This window comes from Rhinolophus sinicus, chromosome 3 (assembly GCF_057876585.1).
Source record: "Rhinolophus sinicus isolate RSI-liver-muscle chromosome 3, RSI-T2T, whole genome shotgun sequence".
NCBI lineage: Eukaryota > Metazoa > Chordata > Mammalia > Chiroptera > Rhinolophidae > Rhinolophus > Rhinolophus sinicus.
In genome coordinates this window covers 42,241,867-42,260,377 of record NC_142503.1, presented here as the reverse complement: position 1 = coordinate 42,260,377, position 18,511 = coordinate 42,241,867, and the positions used below count along the sequence as shown (strand labels likewise).

The 18,511-nt window shown below is 38.1% G+C and overlaps 1 protein-coding gene and 1 non-coding gene across 14 annotated transcripts in view; one reads left to right on the top strand and one right to left on the bottom strand.

The window, feature by feature from the left end:
* ERBIN (erbb2 interacting protein) overlaps positions 1–5,658 on the bottom strand; it is a 104,801-nt gene extending 99,143 nt beyond the window's left edge. For all 13 annotated transcript variants that reach the window (XM_019744011.3, XM_019744042.3, XM_019744072.3 and 10 more), the window contains exon 1: positions 5,261–5,658. The gene's annotated coding sequence lies outside the window, so the exon portion shown is untranslated. The remainder of the gene's footprint in view (positions 1–5,260) is intronic.
* On the top strand, positions 131–236 carry LOC141570835 (U6 spliceosomal RNA). Its single transcript, XR_012495287.2, has one exon. It is a non-coding gene; the product is annotated as a U6 spliceosomal RNA (small nuclear RNA).
* Positions 5,659–18,511: the final 12,853 nt, after the last annotated feature.

Genomic DNA, 18,511 nt, shown 5'->3' with positions numbered 1-18,511 from the left:
GAATGCAGTATCAGGGTTATCCATGATAACCCCGTCAAAGATCTAATCATAAAAATATCAGAGAAATGCAAATTAAGTGTTATTCTACAAAATAACTAGATATATAATCTTTAAAAGTGTCAAAACCTTGGTGCCTGCTTCGGCAGCACATATACTAAATTGGAACCATATAGAGAAGATTAGCATGGCCCCTGCGCATGGATGATACACAAATTCATGAAGCACTCCACTAAAAAAAAAAAAAAAAAGTGTCAAAACCTTGAAAGACAGAAACTGTTCCAGATCAAAGAAGACTAAAGATACATGATAACTGAATGTAATGCATGATCTAAACTAGATCCTTTTGCTCTAAAAGACACTGGGACAACTGGTGAGATTTAGATGTTAGTAATGTATTCTTGTTAATTTCCTAATTTTTATGGTTATATCATTGTATAGAAGAATGTCCTTGTCTGTAGGAAATAAACATTAAAGTATTTGGGGGTAATAGTGCACCACGTGGGCAACTTACTGTCAAATGGTTCAGGAACAAAAAAGTTCTTTGTACTATGCTTCCAAATTTTCTGCATATTTGTCAGTTCCAAACTTTAAAAAATATGAAAAAAAATTACAAAAAAATTTATAGCAGTACTGAAAAAACCTGGGAGGAGTATTATCTACAGATGAGAACAGAGGAATTTGTAGAAGATACAAAGTTTATTTGGGGGAAATGACAACACAACACAACATAACATATCTGAGGAACCATATACACAAAATAAGCATATAGTGAGATCTCCAAAAAATAGATAAGTTTTCTTAGCAAGAAAGATTGCAAAAAGAAGAAGTGTGTCCTGGGCAGTCAGCCAGGTAATAATACCACAGTAGAATAGCTGCCATGGTTAAGGCTCTCTCTGTACTATAGGAGATCTGACACTTGGGCAGCATAACAGTGAAAATAGGAGAATATTATCTCCTGGGGGACTGGAGACTTGTGTAAGAAGACAAACGACCCACATACCCTAAAAGAGAAGCCCATTAAATAGATAAATATTCCAAGGCCAGAACCCAAGGGATTCACTTGGGTTGGCGAAATACATTTAAATGACCAATATGGTATACAGTCTGGACCACAATACAAAACTGTAACCACAACAACAACAAAAATCTAACATTTGAAGAAAAACCAAAGCATGATGGATATACCAAGTACAGTAAGATCAAATTTCCTATAATGTTAATAGAGGAAACAGAAAACTGTGTAACAATAATAAAACCAACTCCTATGAAAACTCAAGAGTTCTTAGAAACACTAACCCCCAAACAAAAAAAGTAACAAAATAATTGAAAAGAACTGAAGACCAAATCAGTGAGCTAAAAGAGCAATCCTCAGGATTACGCCTGAATACCAGAAGACAAAAGACCAAAAAAAAAAAAAAAAAAAAAAACCCAAAAGAGTAACGAAAGCTCCATAAATCTCAACATCCACCTGCATTTTAAAAGTATTGTCCATGGGCCCTGGAAGTCCTGAAACACTCTCAAGGAGTCTTCAAGGTCAAAACTATTTTCATTAATAGAAACAGAACATTGTTTGCCCTTTCCCATTACTATACTGACAGCAATGTAGGTAAAAACGCTATTACAGCTAGTAGTGCATACAGAAGCAGTGACATCAAGCTATACTAATATCACTACATATTCCCAGATTTCTTTTTAAATGCCACTTGCATTTAAGAAAATCTCTAATAAAGCAGTGAAAATAATTTTATTAAATCTCATCACTTCAATACATGTGTTTTACATATTCTATGTGAAGGAATGGAAATCTCAGGGAAAAGCACTTGTCTAATTGAGTTATGAGCTAAATTAGCCTTTTTTCAATGGAACACCATTTAGACCTAAAAGAACAAATGACAAACTATGGTTATACAGACTTAGGACTTTTGCAGGTATTTTCTCAAAAATAAATGCAAAAAGAATATTCAGAATTACATGGGGCTGATCAAATAAACTTTTTTCTACTCATGTTTTAAAGTTTTTCCGGGGTAATAAATATGGACTAATAAAGTTTAGAAATGAGAGGAAGGGCAAAATATTGAGAATCAACAACTGAACATGGAGAAAATATGGGAAGTATATGAAGCTAATTATAAAAATAGGAAGCAAAAGGAGTTGGAAGAAAAAGCTGAATAAGTAGATTTCTTTTCTAAAATTAGGAAACTCAAGACAGGGGAAAGCTAAAGAGTAATCTGAAATATGGGTATAGTATAATTCAAGAGTTAATGATGACAGGCAACAAAGAAAAAAATGAAAATGTGGAGTAAATCAAAGTGGAAGGCAGAAGTGCTGAGCTTATTTCCTTGCAAAATTCAAATGAACATTATAGAGCATAATTCATACATACATTTTCTATGCAAGAGCAAATAGTGTGCATTCAAAAACAGAATCATCTATTGTAAACAACAAAACACAGGGTCCAACATTTGTTGCCAGGAAAGAAAAAGAGACAGACATCTTCAGGACTTTTTCTGGTGTTCCCAGAAAAAAACAAACCAGGTAATAGGGAGAGAAAGAGATGGGCAAATGAAAAGAGTCAAAGTAAAAATGCAAGCATCAAAGTGTGTTTAAAGAAAATCCAGATAATAGCAATTACAAAAAGAACATGACTTTGCTATCCACACCACTAAAATTCTGCATTATCCCAAATACTTTGTAAACACTGCCATAATCTATTTCTAAACCCAAAACAGCTTAAACTATAAATCATGTTATCTATAAGCAATAATTTAAAACAAATGTCTAAATATGCACCTAATTTTCTGAAAATGTAAAGTATGTTTATTAAAGAAAGGTAGTGTTTATTACCAAGAGCTCAGTACCAATATCTTTAAAGTAAATGAATTTTAGAGATTTACCAATGCTATTTGTAAATTGTCTATAATTACACTTCATTAAGAAATATGCAATAAAAATTTGGTTTCCATATTTGAATCTCTGTAAGCCAGAAATACATGCAAAGTTTGCAATAGCTTGTTCTCAAACAGCAGGCAAGGCTTCATAATACTTGAATTAATTAGTTGAAGGATGAAGTTTATCACTATTAAAAACTCCTAAGTACCTTTAATAAATAGTGCCATTAAACGTGCATTTTTTGCAATATAAGCAAACTTTGGAAATACTCTAGACTTGCCAACTTAATGTAAGAAAATGCACAGAATACTAAGAAGATCCAAAATTTGAAATCATTTAAAAATATTTTAATTTATTATCACTTTTTTTAAAACCTCTATTTCCAATCACTTTCATATTTTAAACAAGGCTTTGAAAATACTTATAGTTTAGCAATGGATAAAGCCTAATATTCATCAAGTTAATCCAGTGCTAAACTAACAAAATTTTAAGGAAACCAAAGTAAATTTTGCTTGTTTAGGGGAAAAAAGGAATTAAAGGCAACTACAAAGGTGAACACCTCGCTTTTAAAAAATGTGTTGTCTGCATCTCAACATACTATTATTGCTCCCTCAAGAAAAAAAAAAATCAAGAACTAGAAAATGGGATTTAAGTAGTTATTTTTGAGTGCTACAATACTTTTCATATGTAAAATTTACTAATGCAGAGAAACATCTTCAAAAAGGATAATTCTCTGTAAAAGACTCGCTCTATTAAGGCTTTGTTGCTCTGAGGCCAAGTATAAACCATATAAGGAAACTGAAGTTCAATGCCATTTATTTTGCTGTGCTCTTTCAGATGCCCAAGAATAACCTTTCACTGCCTAATGATACGTTCCAAAAATCATAAAGTAGATCAGTTATGCACTTAAATTCCCTGATAAAGCTACTTTGACTTAACAGGAATTTCTTGATGGTTTACAAGTCTTACCAGCAACTTAAAAGAAAAAAAGATCTCCAAAGACTAACGTCTAGAGGGAAAAAAATCAAAACAATGTATTACTATATATATTAATGTATATCAACTAATATATACCAATATATATTAATATGTACATTAATAGTTACAAGAATTGAAATGTACGTAATAAAATAACAAAGAACAAGTTGTGAAATAATTCGAGCTTGCTCTTTCAAACCTGCCTTTCTCTGTTTTGAACTAAAGAAGACAACAATTTTTCTTGGGGTAATATGGAACATGAACAAGCCGAACAATTTATATTTAAGATACACCTACCAACAGACTACCACATTCATTTAATAATTATTCAGGTGCACAGCATTATCTGTCACCTCCCTTTACCACAAAGTACTGGGTCAAAAACTGAATTTTAAAAGACACCACTAAAGAAACATTTTGTATTTGCTGTGACTAAAACTAGTTTGATCCATAAAGACTGCCGATTGGTTCACAAGTGTTTATAACTCTGACTGGTGGAAAGTTTCCCATGCTTCACTAATTCCTGCCCCCACAGTAGTTACCTATCACTTATTAGGCTGAACTGGCCGAAACATTAGAACCAACACAAAAATGTAAATACTGTCTGTACTATTCAAAAGAGCACATCTATTTACCACAATGTGATACCCATGAAAATCGTTTTAAAACGTTTTACTTCCCCTCCTGTATGTTCTGTTCTAAAGTATAGTGAAGTCCTAACAAATCAAACTTACAGGTGTGTTTTTTAATTATAACTCCCTCTTTATCCCTAACACTTACTCCCTTTTTTCCTTCCACCAAGCCAGTTACAAGAAAAATCTAGCAATCATGAGCTTTCAATTAATTAAACAAGTATTATAAGGTTTTAAATGTCTGAAAGAAACAAGTTACTAAAGAAATATATTACCTACATAGAAAAAAATACATTTACAAGGGTTTGAACTAAAACAATATCTGTACGATTAAAAGCAAAAGCCAAATTGGTAACAGTGTACACAAATGTGGCAGCCATCTCAACAGCAAATCACTCGCTGCAGCGACCTAACTTCCTTCCAAAACAAAAGTTGCCAGGTTCAGCAACTTAATAAAAAATATACATTGTATATGTTCCGGGAAACCAAGACGTCTGGACCTTGCGCTGAACAAAGGCACTCTTTCTTCTGATTGCTTAAAACTTTTCGTCCCACTGCATTCTTACAAGCTCTTCTAGAATAACCAGAGTCCAGATGGTAGGAAGGGGGGAAAATCAGTTCTATTTAGCACCTGAAACACTATCCAGTTCGACATTAGAAAAGAATTAGGACAACGTGGGGATAAGTGAAAAACATGAAAGTATTCTCTCTCTCCTGGCCCAGGACCTTTGTGACTTCTAGACACTTTTCGTGATAATTACCTTTCAGTCGGGCAGTGTCTCAGGGCAGCTTTTTCAAGGTTTCGCCAGACATGATTTCCTTCCCTTCGTTAGTCACTTTGGCTCCAGCCGAATTTCTCTACGGTGAGAGCGGATGTGGAGTGGCCTCCCGCAGGAGGACGAGTAGGCTGCTTTGGTGGGGGCTGGGAAGCGGGCTGGTCTTCGACTTCTGCAGGAGTTTCCCAGCCCCAACTAGGATCTCCGCCGGAAAAAAAAAAAAACTTTTCACTCGTGACACCGCCCGGAATTACCGTGCGAAACTCACTTCCTGCCTTGGCGAGAAGCAGGATCCAGCTCCGTCCAGGGGAACCCGGAAAACCAGCTCCGCGCGCGCCGAGGGGGCAGGGAGGGGGCGTCCGCCGCGAGCCGCTGGCCCGGGGCGCCCCGCGCGCCCCGCACTCCCGACGGTGACAGAACCCAGCCGGCGCGGCCACCGACGCCGCCGGGACGTTGGACGAACCTTGGCCGCGCTAGGCCGCCACCTCCTTCTCTCCGCCGCCGCCCCCAGAGCCGGGCGGCGGGGTTATTGTCTCGATAGCGCCTGCCGCGCCCTACGCCCGCGCCGCCGCCTGGACCCGGAGCCGAGGGGCCGAGCTGGCTCGATGGCGGCCCCCTCCCCGGGCTGTCCGTCGGGCCGGCCGTCCTTCTGGCCGTCCCTCTCCGCCTTCCCTACTTGCCCTCGAACCCTCTCCTCCGCCCTCTCCCGGTTTCCCGCCGCCGGCCCTTCGCTCCCCTCCTCTTCTGCCCCGGCTGTGGGGGCTCCCCCGGGAAGCGCAGGGGGTGGGGGCGGGCGGCGGCTGCGTCTCCTCACGAGCTCGCGGGGCCGCGGCAGGGGCCGAGGCTGCGTCCCGCGCCGCCGCGCCACATTCACTCGAGCGAGAGACTGCGAGGGGCGGGGAAGAGAGGGGAGGGAGGGAGGGAGAGGAGAGAAAGGAGGAGGAAGGGGGCTGGGGCGGAGGAGAGTCAGTGCCTCACAGGCCGCCGCGGCTTCGGCGCCACCGCCCCGGCGGCCAGGGGGCGGGGGGACGAGGCTGCGCGCCGCGGCTCCGCGGCGGGGGCGGGGCGGCCTCCCGCTGGCTGCACCCCAACCGCCGGCAGCTGGGCTGGAGGCCGGCGCGAGCCAGTCACCGCTCGCGGGGGCGGCGCAGGCCGACGTCGGCGGCGGCAGGGGGCGACGGGCCGGGGGCTGGGGTCGGGGGGAGGGGCCGGGGCGGCCGCGGCTTCGCGTGCGAGGCGCCGCGTGAGGCCCGCTCTTGTCCCGGCAGGGGGAGGCCTGTCTGCTGCTCCCCGGCAGCCTAAGGTGGGGGCGCTTAGGACGCGGACCCCGGCGGCTCCGCGCCCGGCCCGGAACACGGAGAGGCCGCTGACCTCCGCTGGATCGGCCGCTAGAGTTTCTTCGTACGACACTTATCGGTGCTCAGGGTTCAAGTGTCGCTCGATTTTAAGACTGCGGGTATCTCAACTGCAGCACTCCAACTTCCTCTAATGGCACGCTCAGTTTGCAGGAAACCACAGCGGCGGCTCCGGGGAGCTTCCCACGCCGGCCCTTGCTCCGAGCTGGTTCGCACAGCAACGCAGCTGGGGCTCCTCCAAGTCTCAGCCTCACCCGCCGGGGAGACAAAGCTGGCGAGGGGAGGGGGAAAACGGCCCGCGAAATTGCCTCGAGATAGTGCCTTTGTTAGAAGAAACGTTGGATACACTCCGAATGCGACGCAGGCTTCCACCGCCAGTGGTTTCGGTGGTGCAATCGTTGAATTGCGCTGGCCCTAATAATTCAGCCTGGCAGGGTTGGCGTTTATTGCAGAAAGAAACTTAAGCTTTCTATCAGCACATATGGCAGAAATGCCTCAACCATAACATTGCACAGTTTTTGCAGTTACTGTTTCAAATATGTTAACAGACAAGACGGCCTTGTTTTACCCGGAGGAGGAACGTAACAGATACGGAACAAACCATTCCCCGCCCCCAGTCTGCTGTATTTAACTGTGTACAGTGATGGTAATTAGTTTCTGCGTCCCTGCAGTCACTATTTCAGTTCTTCGTCTGTGTTCCAGAGATAATTATTTATTATCAAGTTTGAATAAAGAGCTGTATGCCCTACAGATGATTTTTGGCTTGCATCCAAAAGAAGGAATTCATCAAGTCCATCAGAGAATTGTTTACCGAAGTGAGTTGTACGTTACTGAGACTTGAAATAACTCCAAAGATATTCAAGACATTCTATTAGGGGTGGGAGCATTTTAACTACTTCCAGAACTGCTGAAATTAACACAGGTAGTTTCTTCACGTAGAGCAGAGGAAGGTTCACAGTACCAAAGTGTTCAGGCTTAATTCAGTGCTAAACTGGAGGTAAGACAGCATTATACTAGAAGCTAGGAAACGAAACGGCAACCAGGGTATACTAGTAATACGAAGCTAGTTATCCGTTTTTTGTGAACATGACTCTTAGCCATTGTATAAATTCTAAAGTTAGCCTATTGTATTTTTAATCACAAAAAATATTTCCCATTCCACCTTCAGCAACTGGTTTGGGTCTGACCAGACTCAGTGGTATAGCTCTAAACTGAAAGGATCACTTCCCTAAAGCATCCCGGGGTGCAGTATCTCCCATACCAGCTCCAGCTGGATTTTGGGATTCAGATATTGCATTTCGTCTCAGATTGATTCAAGATCCTTTCAAATGTGGCATCATATTCTAGTAAACCAACAGCCCCCACCCCAAACCTAAATGAATAGGACCAGACCAGTTCTTAGGCTAGGACCTGTCCTGACCCTAGCCTGTTTGGAAATTTTAACTGATCTGGGGCACAGATCTGGCTGATTACCATTTAGCTTAGAAAAGTCCCTATAACCCAAAACCTCTTCTCCAATTCACCCGATATTTTCCCACTAGAGTTTAATTCCTTTTAGCATATTTCTCTATCACAAAGCCTTAATCCTGAGAAAGGTAATATTCTAAGCCTTTTAGTTATTTATATCTAACTCATCAGATTGTTTCCCTAAAGCAGCTTTGATGGGAAGGAATATACAGACAGCATATGCTGAGGCTGAGTATGTAGGAGAGGGAAACGTAACAGGGGGCAATGTGGAGAGAACAGAAGTATAGATAATAAAGTGTCCCATTTGATTGTTATGTAAGTCCTACTTACTCATACTGTAAGATCCCCAAAACACCGGTCTTAAAAGGATAGAAGACAGGATGCACTTATTAATATAACCTATTTTTTCTTTAAAAATCCCTTTGTAAAGTATCTTCAGGAATCCTCATCTGTGCTCACACAGAAAAGTGACATAACAGCTACCATGTTTCCCCGAAAATAAGACCGAGCTTATATTAATTTTTGCTCCAAAAGACGCATTAGGGCTTATGATCAGGGGATGTCATCCTGAAAAATCACGCTAGGGCTTATTTTCCGGTTAGGTCTTATTTTCAGGGGAACACGGTATATGGTCAGGGTAGTCAATAATCAGGACTAATAATTCATCTTTGTTATTCATTGCCGTCTATTTAGTTCCAACTCATGAACAGCACATGCAGATATAGCCAAATCTTCTACATGTTCTTTTATTCCAAGGCATTCCTGGTCTGTGCTTTATAGATTAGTTTTCTTAGAAAATCCTCCCACAGTTGAACTCAAGATGGACTTAACAGTTTCAATTATGATTAAAAGAACTAAAACCCCACGTTAAACAAGGCTGCCTAAACCACGATTCTGTAATAATTAACTGAACTCCAGGACCAATTTAGAGAGTAAGCTAATAAATATATGTTGATAGTATAGCTTTATCTTCCCCACTGTGATTCTCTAAATAATTGTCTGTGAAAGACAGGGAATTCTTTGAGATTTCCCTTCCCAATGGCTGGGTCAGGAGAGGAATTACTGTCTACTGGAGATAAAGCCACGTATCTGAATGGAAGCTTCAAGACCTTGCCAAACGCATTCCAGAGAATGTACACAGCATCCATCAGAAAAAGTGTCTTAGCAGAGCGCCTATCCACTGCTTTAAAAAAGGTCCCCCTGTCATCTCCCCACGCCAGTCAAGCAGCTGTGCAGAAACATTATGGAGACAGTAAGCAGAAGACAAGGAAGAGACTAGGATGATCATTCTTCTTTTCTCTCTTCCTCAACACCTAGTAAAGAATTGGTTACCTGAAACCAAAGTTTTTATCGCAGAATTTAGGGAAAAATTAATCTTTGGTCCAGATTAGAGTTAGGTTCAAAAAGAAAAGTCTAGAAGCATTAGATAAATTAGATCATAGGGACTGACTTCCCTATTTTCACTTCCATCTTATCCCCTTGGTAGAAAGGGCAGGAGGTTAGGGTGGCAAGTATGCAGGAAACGGAGCTTGGGCTCAAAAGAGGCAGTACATGCAAGAACAAAAAATAAGGATTTTATAATACTTTGGGGATGTCATCATCCCTCCTATAGCATGTTTCAGCCTTCAGACATTTTCAATAATATTTTATAAATCAGAGAAGTCTGCCTCTTTGTGAAAAACTTTTTTATAAAAAGTTTTGATGTTTTCCCCCCTTGTATATGCTTGATAACCTTTTTTTCTATCATATACATTTTGTAGCCTATCAAAATTAAATTTCTTTCAGATGGCTTACGATATTTTTTTAAGTGTGGAAAAAATAAATAATGTATGGTGATTATTTGTGTTACCTCTGAAACAAGACTGCTTGACTTAGAAACTTGGCTTGGTGACCTTGGGCAAGTTCTTTAACATCTATAAACAAAGTTGAGTTTCCTTACCTTTTGGGGGACTGTAATACTGGGACTATAATACTAACAGCCTCATAGCTTGTTCGGAGAACTACTACATGGGACAATGCTCATAAAGTGCTTAGCACAGTGCTTTGCAGACTCAAAAGTGTTAGCTGTTATTAGCAGTGCACTTTAAAGTGCACTGACAATATATACTATGCTTCCCTCATATAGTGTATCATCCAAACTAGAATACTTTAGAGAGTTAATAGACATTGATAATAATTTCAAAGGGACAACAAATGTAAAACTAGGACATGCTGGGTCAACTGCAGCAAATAGTCACTCTAATAATTTCCAACTTTATTACCTTCCTCTGATCCACCTCCCCTCCCAAATCTTCCCTGGTGTGAATCATAATCTATTTCAATAATATTTTAATATATATACTCTTTTCTAAATCATAACAGTATTAAATTCACAAATGAAAAGGTTAAATATTGCCGCTTAATGCCCTTCAGGGCGAGCTTTCACTTAAGAATATTATCTTTCATTGGGTAACAAAACTGCTTTTTCCTACTCACTTAAGTTGACATTAACTTTACTTTTTTTTCTATAGTATTTTGTTTTAAAAAATCTAGCGTCAAATATACAATGAAAATAGCGAAGTAGTAAGCATAATTTGAGGCATAGTAAGAGGCTAAATGCCCTGCTCTAAAATGCCAACTATGTTACATAAAACATTTTTTTCAGTTAAGCAGCATATCATTCCTTTTTCAAAGTAAGGGTAATGGTTACGACCATATTGTAATCAGTATACAGGACAAATCTTATCTAAATCCGGTTTAACCAGTATTTGGAAAATGATATTTCTCAACTGGATTTTCTAAAATAATTCTGGATATACTTTCATGCTCGTACTTTCCTCCCTTGGAAAGAAATTTATTTTCTGGGAATTGACTGCAAATATCCTTTTAAAATGTCTATTTAAATAATAATATTTTTTAATGTTTCTGCTGTCTTCTGTTTTCTCTAGTCTAATCCCTTTGTTTTTATGCCGTTAAATTAATGTCAGCCATCAGATCAAATCATATAGCATTTTAGTTTTCTTCATTTTTAATTAATCTTAATTTTCTTATTCTTCCAGTTTTCATCTAAAATAGACACTGAATTTCTCTTCCTTCTACCTCTGGAAACTCTCTCTGAAGGTTTTTTGTTTTCTTATACAAAACTTTATGTAGCATATTTTTCATATCTCCTGTTATACAGCATACCAAATATTAGTAGGAATGTCCTTTTCCTTCCAAAGGGTTTGTACTTCTTTATGTAGAAATAAATATGTAGAGAAGAAATAGTTTTCAAATATTTTATTTTACAATTTTCAACATAATTTTTCTTTTTTATTCTTGATGTTTTGTTTCATTTACCTGTTTTCTGGCCACCCTATCTCATAAATAATTGATATTTCTATTTTGTATTCTGAAGTAATGAAACCTAGCCAATAAATTCTTTCTCATCAATATTGTCATATTTCAGAAAAGTTCTATCACTAGCATTACCATGTACTAGGTGGTGACCTTGAACAAATCATTTAATCTCTGTGCAGTAGTTCATGATCTATAAAATAGAATGATAAGCTCAGTCTTATCTACCTCACAGGGTTATCGTGGACACCAGATGAGATGATGTACATGAAAGCATACTATAAACACCAAATAAATAAAAGATACCTTTGTTCTCTTACATTAGTAATACTTTTCATTATAATCAATAAAATATCATAAGCCATATTCAATGTCCATTGACATGGGGGCTCTATAGTATGCACACTTTAGATTACATATTAAATGCAGTGTGTCTATTCTCTATAAAATCTATAACCTGTGAGAGGAGGTAGGTATAAACTCATCACATTTTATATAAAAGTTTGTCATTAATTCAGATGCCAAAAATTCATTAGTTTTGATAATTGAGCCACTGGCTAGATTTTACACTATGAAAACATTGCTAGGCAAATTAGAAGTGTTCATTTCAGGAAGAATGCTTGGCCTAATTAAAGAAAATAAGCTTTGAAAATTCTAGAATCTGAGAATTTTCAGTAGTAGTTGAACAATCAGGAAGAGACCTTAGAGGTCATCTGGTTGCTAACCCAGCTGCATTTTAGAGGTGAGGGAACTCAAGTTTTGAGACTTGCCCAAAGTCACACTACTGGATAGCAGCAGACGCATAATGAGAACCCAGTGTTCCTCCATTTCAGTATATGTTCAGTTATACCACCTTGCCACCACATAGTAATCCAAACATGGAAAACCAAAAACCACTAAAGGAAAGTCTGACAGATAGAACTACTTAAATTTTTAAAACTTCTGTTAGCAAAAAAACACTATAAAGAAAGACAAATGACAGTTTGAGAGAAAATATATGAGAAACAATAGCTAATATCCATAGTATATACAGGGCCCTTATATAACGAGAAGCAAATTAACAATCCAACAGAAGTATGCACAAAAGACATAAACCAAGCAGTTCACAATAAAGAAATACAAAGAGGCAATAAACATTTGAAACATGTTAGAGCCTCAAAAATTAGGTAGGGATCAACCCCATTTAAAAACCGGGATAACTGAAACTCTAGCTAGCTTTTGTTGTTATTGTAGTTGGGGTGGTAGTTCCTTTTCAGCTCTCTCAATGAGCAAAAGGAACTCTAGTGGGCTATATCCAAAGGGCTATGACCGTGACAGAGAAGTGAACCAATCTGATAACTAATAAATTGGAATTAAACTGGCTCGAACATGGTCCCAGAAATGAGACATAGTCTCTCTGGTGCCGCTGTCCGTGCATATCTGTAGGGAGGCTCAACATCACCACCTCACAAAGGTCAGACCTGAGCACACATTAGTGAGCCCCTCTTTGGGCATGTTCCCCTAGGCCAGACAACCAGGCTTTTGGATATGTATTTGCCATTGTTTGCCCAAATTTCAATGATTATATATAGTTTGGACACTATGGATTTTAAGATTTTAGGTTGCTCAAATAAAGGCTGAGAAGGGTGAGATGGTAGCAAACTGTTCTAGCAAATTAAAATGCTGTATGTGTAATGAGTTTAAGGACCTGAAAGGAATTTCCCCAATTCCCCCAGGTTCCTGGACTAAGGTTCTGATGGGGCTGGAAAATCCTGTGAAGGATCCAAGGAGGCAAGTGCAGGAGTAGCCATAGGAGTGAGGGAGGGAAGGGAAAAACGCCTCTCTCCTTCTGACTCTATTTGTAAGGGGAACTCTCTCCACTCTTCACATTTCCTTGGACTTGCTTCCTGCCAACTATTATAAAGACACGGAATAGAGAAACAATATGTGATCAGGTAGGAGAAAAAAAAGAGTAGGCTTAAATAATTTATTTTAAAAAGACTAACACAGGACTTAAAACTAGGAAATGAAGTAAAATCGTTTTAAGAGATCAAAATAAGTTTGTAGACAACACAAATATAAAGGGAGACAGGAAATCAGTTAAAAATCACTAAAAAGAGCAAGTAGAGAGTAAAAAAGATTTAAGGTTAAACTTCTAAAAGCCAAAAAAATGAGATTGATTTCAATATACTAAATATAAGAAAAAAAGTTTAAAAAAGAGGAATAGCATTGAGTATGGGTAAACTGCCAAAAAAAAATCTATAATAAAATAACAGTTGTGAATTAGTTAAAAAGAAAGAAAACTGCTAGAAGCCATTCAGTTTCTGAGTGAGTCTGATATCCCTGGAAACAGGGTTCTGCTGTACCAGGAGCTTTGTAAGTAGAAAATTAGTGGACCGGACTACTCTGACTTCCTTGGGACACTCCGGGGCTCATAGCTCCCAAGTGTCCTCATCTACTTGTGGAAACAAGTATCAGACTTCTACAGTTGATCAAAGCAGCACAGGCTGGCCTTTGTAACTTCTCCCAAGCCCTTGACTCCTCTTCTTCAATACATCCTTATCAGAATAATAAACTATGGTGCCAGTTAATAGATAACCTGCCTGCACAAGGTCACCTTGCCAGGAAGTTGTAGAACTGGAAAACAAACCCAGTAACTTAAGACCAGAGAGTAAGTGCCAACCATTAAATTCTGTGTTGTCCTGTAACTACTTTTAACACCTGTACCAATAGACTCTCCATTTCATACACACACACACACACACACACACACACACACACGGTGCCCAAAAAACGTATACACATTTTTAAACAAGAAAAAGCTGTATTAAAATTGTAATGCTCAATATATACCTATAACAAAAGATGAATACAAGTCATGTTTGACTTCTGCAATTACAAGAGGTGCTCAAAGTGGTTACCATCAGTATAATTATAATAGTTTTTCCTTTCTTAAAACGTGTATACAATTTTTTTGGCCATATATATACACACATATATATACATGCCAACATTTTCACTTTTAATCATTGGGGATTTTTTTCATAATTCACAACCTTCTGTCGAATAAAAACAAAAGCAGTTTTGATTTCATATTGAAACACTTCCTGTTTTTTTGTCTTCCTCTTCCTCTGCTTCTTTAAAACAAAAGCTGGTGGCTTTCTTTTCTTCTCTCTTTTTTTTTCTCTCTATTATAAAGGCAATAGGTATGCCTTGTAGAAAATAAAGGACTTAAAAAATACAAATAAGAGGAAAATCTTCCACCAAGTACAGACAGCTAAAAATAGGACCCTGGTAATGATGGTACTCAAGTCCATTGACATGGTGGCTCTATAATATGCACACTTTTGATTACATATTAAATGCAGTGTGTCTATAAGCTTTCAAATAAGCTTTGAAAACTCTAGAATCTGAGAATTTTCAGTAGTAGTTGAACAATCAGGAAGGGACCTTAGAGGTCATCTGGTTTCTAACCCAGCTGCATTTTAGAGGTGAGGGAACTCGGCCTGAGCATAATTGTAGAGACGAGGTGATTCAAGGCCCTTTGTCCCAACGTAATGCTCATTTTTTGTGTAGCAACAATCAGTGATAGTGCTAGATCCATAACTAGAGTCACACCTTCTTTATTCTTGGGATTGAATATTTAAAAAATGAACCATTCCAATTTAGTACTGCAGTAATTTATCTTGAAGTGATAAAACTGTTTTCTCTTAACTTCATTTATAATCATGTCAACTCATTTTACCAAAAACCACTTGCGTTGGCATCTTCTGCTAATCATTCTTTACACATGTCAAATGGAGTATAACAAAAATAGAGTGAGCATGGCTTCCATACTGATATGCTACGTGGTATCTAATATTTTGGTGTTCTTTTCCTTTAATGTGTATATGACTCATTGATGCTTCTGAGCAACTAGTACAGAAGGTAGTTTAAGAATCACTACTGACATAAATTTCCATCCATAGACTCTACCTGTACTTTTTCACACCACCTCATTTAACGTCTTTTGTGTTGAAAAGTATGTAATAGCCCTAAAAGAAGGTATTATGTGTTTCATCTGTTGCTCCAAAAGAAGCGAAAAACTAGACTATTAACCTGCTGTGTAATCCCTGCACAGACTACAATGGCTTTCAGTGGGAAGCCAGGCTCTGCCAAGAGCAGGGAGGATTGCAGTTTAAACATTACAGGGTCAAGTTCAACATTTGTTCCATTCACAGAACTCCCACTGACATCAATGAGAATTTTGTGCGGAGTAGAATTTCTTCCTCAGTTAAATGATTTCTGTAATGCCATCTATTTTGCCAGAACACATCACACAAAGAATGTAATAAAGAAAATATATGTAGTACTCTTTTTTTTTAGGCCTACTCTTGATTTCAATAAATTGTCATCTACAAAAAAGCATTTTTCTTACAGGACATGATTTAGAAGGTAAATAAGCCATTTGGCTGAGAATGTAAAGACTCATTCTAGGCTCATCTGTTTGCAATTTTTGAGATTTTTTTTTTTTTTTTTTTGGCCTGTACCTGTGATATAAAAATCACAATTGAAGTCAGTCACTAGCCTTTGAACCTTTGAAATTTTATGCCCTATGATATATCACAACTGGCTGATGGGAACATGGAGTTCTTAAAGTTGTTAGGCCAAAGTATGTGGAGCTAAATATCAATTCCACAAATATCTGCAGGTAAATAAAGGCTGCTAAAGATGAAAAGTGAAGGTACTGAATTTTATATAATTGTTGGAAGGTTAGGCAATCAATATTAGCAAAGAGTTTGAACAGTACAATGTAATTTTATTGTTATTCAGTAACACAATAACATCAATGAAAATTAATAAAGTATTTTAGCAAATGAATACTTATAATTAGCCTATTGTTTATGTGACTTGTAATTTTAAGGGAACGTTTAAGGGAAAAGAAAATATTAGATTTTCTTTTTTTGAATAGCTATAGTAATTATTTGATTAACATTTCTATCAGTTTGAGAAATTACATAATTTGTAATGTAATATCATAATTTAAGGTAATCTTTGACTTTTAAGAATTAAAAAGAAAATTGGAGGTTTCCTATAGTCTTAAAAATCTGGTATATGTTTTGCTTAATCTTAATTTTAAAACAGATTATTTCTAAACATCACTAGTATTCTATAAAAAGCTTTGGCATGATGTATTCACACTTCACATAAGGGAGATACTCCTATTTTTCTGTTGCTCAGGACACTTTAAAAAGGCAATCTGGGGGAAAAGAACACAGGTAGGAATTAAAAACAAAATGGAAAACAAAATAGGGACTCTGACCTATGTAACAATTTACTCTGTTATCTCTAAACATGGCTGAACTGCAACATTTTAGAATGAATTGTAGTTTCTACAAAGATTCCATTCCTCTTTCAAACTGTAACTGTGCCAAGCTTTTCAGAAAATCATGAGGTCACACCAAATACGATTTATTAATAGTGTGTTCAAACAGTAAAAAATTCTGAGGAATTCAAACAAATATATCACTAACATTTGTAGAGTATCTATTGTGGATCCAGCACTAGGTCTGGCCATCTCACATGTGATATCTCCTTAAATTAAAAGATAACAAACTATGAAGTTTTAGATAAATCCATAAGGTACATGGGAATTTCAGGAGGAATCAGTTGTTCCATGGTCCAAAGAATCAGGAAAGTCCCCACTTATGAGTAACCATGATAAATAGACTGTCAATTCTTCTGTGGTCTTTCGAGTTGGGAACTATTCACCAGATGTGTGGGATGATACAATTTATGAACTCTCTCCTTGAAAATGGGCTGATTTTGGCTTCTGCTTCAACCAATAGAGTACAGTGGAAACGGCACTATGTGACTTCCCAGGTGGGGGCACAAAAGGCAATGTGTTTCCACTTTGTCCACGGGAATACTAGCTTTTGAAGACAGCAGCTACCAAGTAAGCATTCTGTCTGCCTTGAAGCTGTCATGCGTGAGAAAGATCAAATTAGCACTTATGGAGAGATCATAGGGAGAGACCCTATGACTACATATATTAAAAGAGAGCTGTCTGGCCAGTCTCAAGCTGTTCTAGTCTTCCTTCCCCACTCTACCCTGTAAAACCCCTGCCAATCTGTTACAGCTACAGCCACCATCACATGAAAAATTTCGAGAATAATTATTGCATATAAGTCAGTACATTTTGGGGCGATGTGTAGCTGGGGTGTAGTTCCTGTAAATGAAAGTTGGATCAAGAGAATTGATTAGATTCAGAGTCACACACACACACACACACACACACACACACACACACACACATACACACCCTGCCCCGCCATGGTGATACTTGATAAGTGTTGTGTGCTTCATAGCACATCACATCAGAAGGCACATGATACCTGTGCCTTTTAGAGATGCTCCACTTTTAGAGATGCTCAGATTGAGCAGTCATGTGCTGACAGCCTTATTATCCCTCATGGTAAAATTCTCATTCATCTTTCAACTAATGGTTTCATTCAATGATGATTGCTGCCTAAATCAAGTATTTCATCATTGCTATTGGGATATCATTGCTTCTAGGCCTTTTCAGTAGAAAGTACTAGGAAATATGCATATTTGCAAAGGAAAATAAATGGTGATAGAAGTGATATTTCTAATTCAAATTTAACAGTGTAGCAAAATAATCCTGTAGGATTTTTTACAAATTTTTTTACTTTGTACTTATTTTTCTTACACTGAAACTCTTTGTCCCTAATGTCAACATGATTATTATTTGCATCAACTGACAGTATATTTAAAATAGTTTCAAAATAATAATAGCAATATAGCCTCTACAAATCAGATACAGAATATAGCTTGTGATTTCTTTGTACCTCTATTTGTTCTTAGAATGTGCTCTGTTAGGGCGTCCCCTTAAAATAATTATTTTGCTTTTATCTTTTCAGTTATGTCTTTTTGTGTTACTGACTTGACATTAAGGTCATTAGTTTCCATTCATTCATTCATTCATTCATTTAAGTTCAAGTTAGGTTCATTTGTTTAAGTCTGTTTTTAAATTTTATAGATTGCTTAAAATTTATTTTATTTTATTTTTTGCATATGTGAAACATTTATATACTTACATGGCCAAACTACCTAACAAGAC